This window comes from Martes martes (assembly GCF_963455335.1).
Source record: "Martes martes genome assembly, chromosome: 1".
Classification (NCBI taxonomy): domain Eukaryota; kingdom Metazoa; phylum Chordata; class Mammalia; order Carnivora; family Mustelidae; genus Martes; species Martes martes.
In genome coordinates this window covers 171,123,615-171,136,369 of record NC_137888.1, presented here as the reverse complement: position 1 = coordinate 171,136,369, position 12,755 = coordinate 171,123,615, and the positions used below count along the sequence as shown (strand labels likewise).

The 12,755-nt window shown below is 46.3% G+C and overlaps 1 pseudogene across 1 annotated transcript in view; it reads left to right on the top strand.

The window, feature by feature from the left end:
- Positions 1-1,779: 1,779 nt before the first annotated feature.
- LOC308348192 (transient receptor potential cation channel subfamily V member 5-like) overlaps positions 1,780-12,755 on the top strand; it is a 53,899-nt pseudogene continuing 42,923 nt past the window's right edge. The window contains exons 1-4 of the transcript in view: positions 1,780-3,186; positions 3,305-4,090; positions 4,363-4,487; positions 9,612-9,710. The product of the transcript in view is annotated as a transient receptor potential cation channel subfamily V member 5-like (transcript). The remainder of the gene's footprint in view (positions 3,187-3,304; positions 4,091-4,362; positions 4,488-9,611; positions 9,711-12,755) is intronic.

Sequence of the window (12,755 nt, the reverse complement as noted above, 5' to 3'; positions counted from 1 at the left end):
CTCTTTTCCATTTCTGTATCACAGCCCATTTCAAACCATGTCATGGTCAAGTGTTTGAATAGCTTTGTTCTGAAGGAAATTCAGAGCAAGAATGCCAAAGGGGTTTTGAGGATAGGAAGACAAGAGGGCAACTTCAATGGAAAACTTGCTTTCATATATTTGAGTTCTTATGGATGCATTTTTTCCTTCTCTTTTGGAACTGGAACTTAGGAGTTGGTTTGATTTGAGTTCAAATTCCAGTGGTGAAGAAGAGCTTATGGTGTAGTGTGGGAGACCAATACCAAACTAGGAAACAAGTAAGGAAACAGCATCCGTGTCTTTTACAATTGGGGTACATGTTTTGAAGGATAGAAACAGTGTGATGGCTTGGGGACTGGAAGGAGAAAGCCACTTTAGATAAAGTCATCAGGGAAGACCTCTCTGTGCTGATAAACCCTGAATCAAGACCAGCGATCATGCAAAGGCCACGAAGTAGGAATGGGCTAGGGGTACTTGAGGAGCCCCATGAGGAACGACAGATCGGTGACCACAGAGGAGAGTTCTAGAAGGTGAAATCAGACAGGCAAGCAGGGACCACACCTTATAGGGGCTCGTAGGCCTACAAGAACTCCAGGAGTTTGAGTTTTATTCTGAAGGGAGTGACTCGGGACACCTGGGTAGGCTCAGTCAGTTAAGCGTCTGCCTTTGGCTCAGGTCATAATTCCAGGGTCCTAGGATCAAGTCCCGCATCCAGCTCCTTCCTCAACGGGGAGCCTGCTTCTCCCTCTGCCTGCCCCTCCCCCTTGCTTGTGCTTTCTCTCTCTGTCTGACAAATAAATCAATAAAATCTTAAAAAAGAAAAGAAACTCTAAGAATTTCCTTTAAATAAATAAATAATAAATGGAGTGACTTGTTCTAATTTGATTTTAGAGAAGGACAAAGGTCAAAGCACAGAGACCAGTTAAAAGCCATTGCAACCGCCCAGGCAAAAGAGGGTGACAGCTTGGATGAGGGAGGTGCTGTGGAGATGGACAGAAGTAAATGGACTTGAGATGCCCTTCACCAAGATTTGCTGACAGAGTGATGTGGTGTGCGTGTGTGTGTGTGTGTGTGTGCGTGCATGCCTGTGAGAAAGGGATCACGAAAGGGCCAACGCCTAGGGTTTGGGCCTGAATAACTGTGTGGGTGATGGTGCTATTTATAGAAATAGGGAAGCAGGCAAAGAACAAGTTTGGGAGGCAGAAGGGTCAAGGAAATGAGAATTTCTTTTCAGTCAAATTCATTTTGAAATGTCTCTTTGAAGCTCGAGTGTGGTATCAAGTTGACAGATAAATACAGAGAGGTTCTGGGATGGGTCTGTCTGGAGGTGTACATTTCAGAATTATCCACATGCGGGTATATTTAAAGCCAAGGGAGTTGACATTCAAAGGTAGCTCTCTGTATTTTCCAGTTTGTAAACATCTTTATTGCCAAGTTTCTAAGTGATAAGAAAAGGAATGTAAAGAGAGGGGGCAGGGAGGGGAGAAAGAGAAAGCATGCACAATTCCAATGGTGTCTATAAACTAGGTCTTGCTGCAAACTAAGTGTATGGTCACACACGTGTGTGCTCACACACACATACACACACACCACAGCTGCAAACTGCAAACTGCAAGCTGCAAACAAAAGTCATGTAGAAGATACACTCACTCTCAGTCCCGACCCCAAACAGACCCTGCCTCCTCCTCAGCTCCTGCTAAGTCCTGGACAGGCAACTTTTACCACATTTCCATCACCTATCCGTGCCTGAAAGGCAAAGACATGGGGGCTCCTCTGCCTTGGATGGATCCGACTCCAGAAACTCCTGGTCTCCCAGCTGGTCGCAGAGCGGGACTGGGATCAAATTCTGGACAAGGCTCAGAGGCTGCCATGGAAGAGGATTCAAGAGTCTCCACTGCTTCAGGCAGCCAAGGAAAATGACCTGTGTTTCCTGAAGAAACTTCTACTGGAATGAATCTGCAACTTGATACAGGAGGAGCCCTGGGGGAGATGGCACTGCACACAGCAGTCCTCTGGGACAGTCTCAGGGCAGCCACAGTGCTGACCGAGGCTGCCCGGGAGCTGGTCAAGGAGCCCACCATGGGTAAGGCGTCTGTAGGTCGGACTGCTGGGCACACAGCCATCGTGAACCAGAATGTGCCCTCGGGCCCTGGTTGCCCACAGGGCAGCGTCTCTGCAAGAGCTACAGGCACCACTTTCCACCATAGCCCCTGCAAGCTTATCTACTTTGGGGAGCACCCGTTGTCCTTGGCGGCCCGTGTGGGCAGTGAGGAGATTGTGAGGCTGCTCATGGAACATGGAGCCAGCGTGTGGGCCCAGGACTCCCTGGAAAACACCATCTTGCTCATCCTCCACCCCAACCAAACCTTTGCCTGCCAGATGTACACCCTGCTGTTGTCCTCCGATGGTGCAGTGACCACCCGCAGTCCTGGACCTCATGCATGCCCAATCACCAGGGTCTCACCCCCTTCAAGCTGGCCGGAGTGGAGGGCAACACTGCAATGTTCCGGCACCTGAGGCAGAAAACAAAGCACATCCGGTGGAATTATGGGCCACTGACCTCCACTCACGGTGACCTCACAGAGGTCAACTCCTGGGGAGAGAGCTCCTGTCTCCCCCCAGAAGCAGGAGGCTCACCAGATCCTGGGAGAGACCCCAGTGAAACAGCTAGTGAGCTTCAAGTGGAAGAAATATGGGCAGTGGCACTTCTATGTTCTGAGTGCCTTGTACCCACTCTGTATGATCTGCTATGTCTACCGCCCCATCAAGTTCCATATTGGTAATGGCACAGGTTCCTCAGGTAACACCAATTTCCAACAGCAACCCTCCAGAATGCCTATGTGACTTGCCGGGATAAAATCTGGCTGGTGAGGGATTTGGTGACCGTCCTTGGAACTGTGGTCATCCTGCTCCTAGAGATCCTGGGCATCTTCAGTGTTGGTGTCTCTTGCTGTTTGGGACAGTCCTCTGGGGGCTGTTCCATGCCATTGTCATCACCTATGCCTACATGGTGCTGGTGAACATGAGGATGGGGCTGTCTAACATGAAGGGAGAGATGGTGCCCATGTCTGTTGCCCTGGTGCTAGGCTGGTGCAGTGTTAGGTGCTTTGCTGGAGAATTCCAGACGCTCTGTCCTTTCACCATCATGATCCAGAAAGATGATTTTTGGTCTTATTTTGCTTTTTCTTTTCTCTTATTTCTTAAAGTAATCTCTACACCCAAGATGGGGCTTGGACTCATAACCCAGAGGTCAAGAGTTGCATGTTTTACAGACTGAACCAGCCAGGCAGTCTTTATCCTTAAAGATGATATTTGGAGACCTGAAGCCTTTCTGCCAGCTGGTGGCCTTGTTATTCTGGGATTTGCCTTAGCATTTATGTCCTTTTCCAGACACAGGACCCAGCCAATCTGGGACAATTCCAATGCTGCTCCTTTCAGCATTTCCTCACCATCATTGATGGGCCTGCCAACTATGAAGTGAACTTGCCCTTCACGTTTGGCATCGTCTACTTTGTCTTTGCCATCATCACCGCACTGCTTATGCTCCACCTGTTTATTGCCGTGAAGGATGACACACACGGGCAGGTGGCCCGTGAACGGGTAAGTTCGGGAAGGCCCAGGTCTGGCCACAATGGTGATGTTGGAGAGGAGGATTCTGCGCTTCCTGTGGTCTTGCTCTGGGATCTGTGGCTGCCAATATGGGCTGCAGGACTACGGATTCCTGCAAAACAAGAACCACCGTGATCAGAATCCTTTGTGGGTGCTTCACCATGTGGAAGTTTTCAAGAGCTCAGATAAGGAGCATGAACGAAAGCAACTTTCTGAGAAATAGTCCTCTGTTTCTGAGATTGAAAGTGGGATCCCAGCCAGAGCCTCCCTGGGCCTCACAACCCCTGCCTGTCCTGGATCACATCTCACAGCAAGAGCAATTACCAGGGCTGGGAGATCCTTTGTCACAACACTCTGGGACAGGTGAATCTCAGGCTGGATCTTGGCGAGGGGGATGGAGAGGAAAATATCATTGATGATGAGGACCGCTGTTACTGTGGACCTGACAAACAGGGAGCCCTGGGTGGGGAGGAGCATTAAATTTCGTGCCTATTAATCATGGGAGGCAGTAGACAGAATAATTCTTTTTTTTTTTTAAAGATTTTATTTATTTGAGAGAGGGAATGTGCACACAAGTGGGGCAAGAAGCAGACTCCCCACTGAAAAGGGAGCCCAATGCAAGCCTCGATCCCAGGATCCTGGGCTCATGACCTGAGCTGAAGGAAGATGCTTAACTGAGCCACCCAGGGGCCCCCAGAATAATTCTTAAAGACCATGTGTCACTGTTCACATCAGCATTTCTGGAGATGTGTGATGGACATCTGTGGTTCCAGGTATCTTCTGAGTTCCTGAAAGTCCACATCTTGGGAGAAGAAGGCATCTTTGCAAGCAAAGTTGGACTTGGCCATCAAAGGTGTGAGGTAGGGATGCTAGACTAATGTCTGCCCCATCTTTCTTTCTGCCTCATGCAGGCACTAGAAAGTAGGAAGCCTTCCCGGTTCAAAAGAGCTTAATGTGGGCAGAGCCAGACATGGCACTGAGGTTGAAGCCCTTCCCTCTTTTCTATACTCCTAGAGAATTTTCTCCCCACCTAGCAACCAAATGCCACGTAGAAAACTGCAAGAAGAAAGAAAGATCTTTGGGGTGCCTGGGTGGCTCAGTTAAGTGTTTGTCTCAGCTGAGGTCATGATCCCAGGCTCCTGGAATCAAGTCCTGCATTGGGCTCCCTGCTCAGCAGGGAATCTGCTTCTCCCTTTCTCTCTCTGTTCACATGCTCGCCCCCTCTCTCTCTTGAGTAAATAAATAAAATCTTAAAAAAGAAAGGTTCTTTGCCCTTTCATTCATTCATTCTTTCTTTCTTTATAAGATTTTATTTATTTACTCAAGAAAGAGAGATAGTCAAAGAGAGCACAGTCTGGGGGAGAAGGAAAAGCAGGCTCCCTGCTGAGCCTGGAGCCCAATGCAGGGCTCGATCCCAGGACCCTGAGATCATGACCTGAGCTGAAGGCAGATGCTTAACTGACTGAGCCACCCAGGAGCCCACCCTTGTTTTATTTTATTTTTTAATTTTATTGTGGGTAGATACACATAATATAAAATTTACCATTTTGGCCATTTCTAGGTATACAACTCAGTGCCATTAAGTACACTCACATGCTACTGTTCGTGCACAAGTCTTTTTCATCTTTCCAAACTGAAACTCTTGTACCCATTAAACATTAACTCTTCACTATTCCTTCCCCACAACCCCTGATAACTTTCTATGAATTTGACTACTCTAGGTACCTCCTGTAAATGGAATCATACAATATTAATCCTCTTGTATCTGGTTTATTTCATTTAATATGTTTTCAAGATTTATCCATATGGTAGCAGGTATCAGAATTTTATTCCTTTTAAAGGCCAAGTAATGTCTCTCCTTCTTTCTTTCTTTTCTTTCTTTCTTTCTTTCTTTCTTTCTTTCTTAGAGAGAGAGTGGGAGAGCATATGCACACACATACCCACACCCACACATGACAGGGGGAGGGGCAGAGGGAGAGGGAGAGAGAGAATCTCAAGCAGACTCCTCTCTCAGTGCAGAGTCCTATGTGAGGCTCCATCTCATGACCCTGAGATCATGACCTGAGTCGAAACTGAGGTGGATGCTCAACCGACTGAGCCACCCAGTGCCCCCAAATCATATTTCATTGTACGAATGTATCACATTTTATGTATCCATTCATCCATTGATTGACACTTGGGTTGTTTCTACTTTTTGGCTATTGTGATATCACTGTTAACCTTGGTGTACAATGATCTCTCCGAGTCCCTGCCTTCAATTCTTTCATGTATATCCCTCCACATAGAATCTGGATCTTATGGCAATTCTTGTTTAATTTTTTTGAGGAACTGCCACACTGTTTTCCACAGTGGCTGTGCTATTTTACATTTCTTCGAACAGGGCACAAGGGTTCCAGTTTCTTCACTTCCTTACCAACACTTGTTATTATTCTGCTTTGTTGTTTTTCTTTTCTTCTTTTTCTCTTTCACTCCTTCTTTCTATAGCCATCCTAACCAGTATGAACTGGTACCTCATTGTGGTTTTGATTTATATTTCCCCAAAGACTAATGACAATGAACATCTTTTCATATGCTTATTGGCCATTTGTTTATCTGTTTGGGGGGAAATATCTATACAAGTCCTCTGTCGAAACAAACAAATTCTTGGCTTTTTGCAAGCAGTGCCTTGCTAGCAGTGCCTTGAGATGGTCTAAGTTATGAGACATAGGACTCGCACACCACCTGCTGGCCATTTCTTAGAATTTCCCAACACACCCTTCAAGGCAAAAAAAAGTTTTTAGTTCGAGGAATTACCAAAGAAACCAGGGTCAATGTCGCGGCAGATCATAGATGCCGGGGGTGTGTTCTGATAGCGGGAAGAACTTGGACTTGGAGCAGAGAAAGCCGGATTTGAATCTTGCCTTTGATTAAGCAAAGGGCAGGTCTCTTTGCCTCTAAATCCTAGGGCAGTGTGTCCAGTAAAAGAACAAGTCACTTCACACCCAGGTCTTCATGACGATGAAAGTGTTCTAGATCTGTGTTGTGCAGTGGGGTAACCACTAGCCACATATGGCTGTTGAGCACTTGAAATGTGGCTATTGTAAATAAAGAACCGACTTTTAAAACTTAATTACAATATGGAGCGCCTGGGTGGCTCAGTCAGTGGTTAGTTGTCCTGCTCTTGATTTTGGCCCAAGTCATGATCTCAGGGTTGTGAGATCAAGCTCTATATCAGGCTCCATGCTGAGTAGGGGAGTTTGCTTGAGATTCTGTCCCTCCCTTTCCCTCTGCACCCCTCCTCTACCCTGGAGGCCCTGCTCTCTCTCTCTCTCTCAAATAAATAAATAAATCTTTAAAAAAGAAACTTTAATTACTTTAAATTTAAGTTTCAATAACCGTCTGTGGCTACTGACTACCGTATTGGACAATGCAATTCTAAAGACTCAGTTTCTTCATCTGTACAATGGGGATGGGAATAGCTCCCGGGGGGGGGGGGGTGTTATGCAAGCAAAATGAGATAATCTGGGACAACATCTAACACAGTGCATGCTTGTAACAGGCAGCTATAATGTGTGTTTAGATAAACACCCAATGGAATCAGTAGAACATTCCACCAGCACCTCTCCACCCCTCACTAAATTTTTCATTAATCTCCTGCTGTGAATTCAAAAGGAAAAACAGGGAATATTCATTAGTACCACAGGTCTGTCTCTCTTAAAAAACATTCTGTTTGAAATGAATCAGTAAATGTGGTGTTTTGTATTTTTCCCCCCTCTCTCCAAGACGGGAGACTGCATCAGCTTAGGGTAAGAAAGCCATTCCAGTCAATGAATAATCAGAGGCAAAGCCAAGCAGATGATAAATCTTGGCCTCCGTCCTGTGAAGCCACCCACTAAGCAACGTTGAATAAATCTGTTAAGCTTAGCATATTTTTCAGGGTAATTGGTTGCAGTTTTCACAGACTCTATGATTTTTAACCTTATCTTGGGCCTATTCCAAGCTAATGAAACAGAGAATGAAGTTAAGTTCTGATTTTGGCTTAAGTTTCAGGGAGGGGACCAAAGAATTAGCCTTGACAAGGCTGGGAGCAAAAAAGATGTTTGTTCATGCTTCTCTCCCCTGAGTGCAGGCAACATCGAGGCTTCTGGTTTTTTGTTTGTCCCCCCCTCCCCCCGCCCCCAAGATGATTCCCTTCTCCTTGGAGAAGGCTACAGGTGACTTAGAGAGAACATCAGAAAATACCATGTAATTAAGCTGATTATAGCTCTGTGGATGCAAGATGCTAGCAATTATTTAAATCATGGGGTTTGGAGGCCGTGAGGACAAACAACAGGTATGCTCTAGAAACGGTTGACTGTGTGTAGGCACAGGGTCAGGAAATCTAGGTTCAAGTTCCAGCTTCTCCATTTGTCCACTGTGTGACCTTGAGCAGGTACTCAAGATCTCTGAGTCCCTGCCTCCTTGCCAGTAAAACAGATAGAGTACTACCCCCGTCAGCCGATGGCTGTGAGGAGAAATAAGATTATGCCTGTGAAGTACCAGCACAGTACCTGGGGTGTCATGAGGACTCAGAACTCCTCCCTTCTTCAGTGGGACATAGCGGGGCTCTTGAGAGAAGAAAATCCATAACGTGGCTTTTTTGTGTTCCCGGCTGTTAGGGGTTGTGTCATACGCCCCTCCTCCCAAATGTGTGTGTGTAAGTCGTAATCCCCCCGTACCTCAGCATGTGACTACATCTGGAGATGGAGTCGTTCAAGAGGTAATTAAGGGAAAATGAGATCACGAGGATGGGTCCGAATCCAGTATGATGCTGTCTTTTTTTTTTTTTTTAAGATTTTATTTATTTATTATACATTTACTTATTTAAATGAGAGAGAAAGAGAGAAAGCATGAGCAGGGGGAGCAGCAGGCAGAGGGAGAAGCAGGCTCCCCACTAAGCAGAGAGTGCGATGCGGGGCTCCATCCTAGGACCCTGGGATCATGACCCGAGCCGAAGGCAGACACAACCGACTGAGCCACCCAGGTGCCCCTGGTGCCCTTCTAAAATGAGGAACTTTGGACACACATAAACAGACACAGAGGAAAGACCATGTGAAGACAGAAGGGGAAGACAGCAATTTGCAAACCCGGGAGGCAGGCCTCAGAAGAAACTAACCCTCCTGACACTTTGATTTCAGACTCCTAGCCTGCAGAACTGTGAGAAAATGCACTTCTGTGGTTGAAGCCCCCTGCTCTGTGATACTTTGCAGGAGCCTCAGCAAACCCATATTCCTACTCTGCCTGGGCCTCAGTTATTGATTTTTTTTTTTTAAGATTTTACTTATTTGGAGGGGGGGGGGCCGAGAGAGGGGGAGGGAAAGAATCCCCATGTGATCCCCTGACTCTGAGAATGACCTGAGCTGAAATCAAGAGTTGGACACATAACCAACTGAGCCACCGAGGTGCTTCCTCAGCTATTGATTAAATATTTTCGTGCCTATTGTGTTCCAGGCTCTGAGGACACAAAGATGAATGACACCAAGTCCCTACACTCATAGAGCATATATCCTAGTGTAGTGCACAAATAAGATAATTCCCATCAGCCGTGCAAAGGCCCCAGAGTAGCACAGAGCTCGGAGGGCTGAGAGAAGAGAACGGAGACCTGCACTGAAGTGGGTTCATGACGTAGAAAGGATATGGGATAAAGTGGGGAGACAAGCAGAGTGGATCCAGGTCAGCACCTATGAGTTTTTGTGTGACTGATTTATGGAAAGCCAGCCCTAGAACTCAGTCCTTCTGACTTTCTGGCCACTGTTGTCATCATAAACCCCATCACGATTCTTACTGAGTGGATCCACAAGCGTGGTGGGCTCTGTGAGGCACCACTCAGAGCTTCCTTCAGGAAAGAAGGGTTCTTCCCCCAGGAGTTGGGAATGAGGGTGGAAGACAGGCGTCTGTCACCACCCCACATCGGGGACTGCATTAACTGAGGAAAACAGCCTTGCCTTGTCATGCTTCCTTCCTAGGTCGTGCTTCCTTCTGGAGCGGCTGCAACTCGGGACAATTCAGAAGGACCAGAGCATCTTCAAGAGCTGCCTGTGACCTTTGTTGAGACCGCCTTGCAGGTCAGCGCTCCTTCTGTCCACTCCCACTTCTGTCCTTCCCTTTCACAAGGGTTGTCTCCACAATCACTATCTAACAAACACCCTGCTGCTGACCTCCGTCTCAAAATCCGCCCCTGAGCGCGCCTCCTGTGGCAGTGGCCCTACTGAAAATCAAGCATGGACGAACTAGCACATGTAGAAGGTCTTCAAGGCTGCCAAAGTGGAGGACGGATGTGCATTGGGCAACTGAGCATCGACGAGAGGTGGAAAATGACTTTGGGAGGGGACCGTGACTCCACTTGGAGTGCTCGTCATACTTGCACAGTCCCTTCTGAGGGGTCCCTCAGGCTTGGGCTACTGCCCTGCATCTGTGGCTCCAGGTGACTGGACCAGCGACAGGGGCCTGACTCAAAGGCAGCCTCCATAGGTCGGCTAGCTGCGGACAAGATGGTCTTCTGCAAGTGCTCTAACAGATGGCATCTGTCTCCCTCTCCAGACTCTTCCTGCAATGGGACCTTCTCCACCTCCCCTTTCCATTCATGCCGGCTTCCTGCAGCTTCTCCTTCCCTAAGACATTTCCCATGCTATCTCCTCTCCCCGAAGCAGGCTACATTCCTACACCAGCACCCCCCACCCCCATGCCTCTACCCCGCTTTTCCAGCAGATGACTACACATCCTTTTTATCTCCTAAAAGTCCCTTCATTTAGGAACCAATCCCTTAACACTCTCTAACTTGATACTCTGGGTAGCTTCCTTCATGATGCTAGTCCTGTAAATCAGTTTTAACAGATGCTGTTACACCTAGACTCCAGGTTGGGTGTCTGTACGCTGCACTAGGCTGTTGGTAACGCGTGCGTGCACTCTAGTTCTGTTTTGCTCACCTCTGTGAGCATGGTGCCAGGGAGCCCCCAGGAGTATTTGCTGAATAACTAACAGGGCTCTTCTTATTGAGTGGTGGCTGAATTAGCCAAACCAGCTCCCGCTTCTTTAGAAGTTTGTATTAGAAAAATACACAGAGAGTCAGAGTTGGTGAGGATTAGAAGGGAGCAGCGATTCTCAAAGTATGGTCCAGGGACCCCTGGACCTTTCAGAAAGTTCACAAAATCAAAAACTGTTTTCCTCCTAATTCTGAGGTAATTATTTTGACTTTTATCACTCCCATTCTCTCATGAGTATTCGGAATATGAAAAGTTCATTTTTACAGTTTCAGATTCCACATTGTCAACTTATCTTTAAGAAAGTACCCTTTGCCGGGGTGCCTGACTGCCTCAGTTGGTTAAGCATTTGACTCTTGGTTTTGGCTCAGGTCCTGATCTCATGGTCTGTGAGATAGAGTCCCATGTCAGGCTCTGTGCTCAGAGGGAGGCTTCTCAGGTATTTGGATATTCTCTCCCTCTGCCCTTTCTCTCTCCCTCTCTCTAATAAATAAATAATTTTGGGAGGGGGCCCACCTGGGTGGCTCAGTTGGTGAAACATCTGTTTTCAGCTCAGGTCATGATCTCAGAGTCCTGGGGTTGAGTCCCACATCAGGCTCCCTGCTCAAGGGGGAACCTGCTTCTCTCTCTACCTCTGTCCTTCACCCCCTGCTTGTGCTCACCCTCCCTCATGCTCTCTGTCCCTTTCTCTAAGTAAATAGATAAAATCTTTAAAAATAAATAAAAAATACTTTTTTTTTTTTAAAAAAGGATGTAACCCTTGGTAAGTTTGGGTGTGTATCAAATGAGAATATTCATAACTCCCCGAAAAGTTTATTAAAATATCCTTTTCTGGGGCACCTGGGTGGCTCAGTGGGTTAAAGCCGCTGCCTTCGGCTCAGGTCATGATCCCAGCGTCCTGGGATCGAGCCCCACATCGGGCTCTCTGCTCAGCAGGGAGCCTGCTTCCTCCCTTCTCTCTCTGCCTGCCTCTCTGCCTACTTGTGATCTGTCTGTCAAATAAATAAATAAAATCTTTAAAATATCCTTTTCTTTTCCAATGATACATAGCTCTGTGAGGTGTGTTTTCTTTACACACTTGAACCAAAACAACATATGGCAATATATTAATATAGAAGCATGTTTGAGAATTCAGCTATCTCCTAGTAAGCTGGACATTGCCCAAGAACTGAAAAAATGTAAAGCAGGCCACGTTTCTCACAAAAGATATTGTTTTGGAAAATATAGTTACTTTTCATAAAAATGTTATTTCTATTAACATACGAAGGGTTTATTAGTTTTACTTAGTACCAATTTTTCAAATTTCCCAATTTTAATTTCTAGTATGATAAATATCAATATAAATAATTGACATAAGTAAAAGTTATTTGGGGTCATTAATAAACTTTGAAAGTGCAAAGGGGTCTTGAAACCCCAAAATTTGAGACTTAACTGGGATCATGTATTTCTCAGAATTCTTTTGGATGCAAGAGAGATACTCAGCTTGAATACCCATAAGCCAAAACTTGTCTCTCTTCATCCCTTGTTCCTTCTTCTCTTCACGTTGTCTTCCTGCTCAGCAGGCTTTCCTCAGGAGGGGGTGACAATGACCATCACTGGCTCCTGTCATGTTTCCACACCAAGGCCAATCACCATGACTCTGGTCATGGGCTTCAGTTCATCCCTGGGGGAGTGAGCTGTGTGTGGTCAGTCCTGAATGAACCATGTGGACTGAGAAAGATACTTCATCAGAGGAAACTTGGAAAGTTTTTACCATGAGGAAGAAAAAATGGAGAGTGACAGATCAGCAAATAATATTTGTCAGTTTGGGAAGATATGAGGATAAGGCTGAAGTGGTCAGAAGAGTAAGTTCTGTATGAAGAGAATTAACAATGAACAAACTTTAAGGGGTTTAAGATCCTTAATAAATACATACCCTTTCTTTTCTTCTCCCTCAAATCTTTTCTCTCTACTAACATCTGCAACAGTTGTTGGAAGTAACATTCTAGAAAAAGAAGACAATAGACAGAGGTGAGAGGATCAAGGAAAGCTGGGCTCAGTGATACATGTTGGAACAGAATGTGTAGAGGGAGGTGTTCCTGGCTTCCTGGTCCTTTCCCAGCTGGGTGACCTTGGTGATGATGGAGTAGT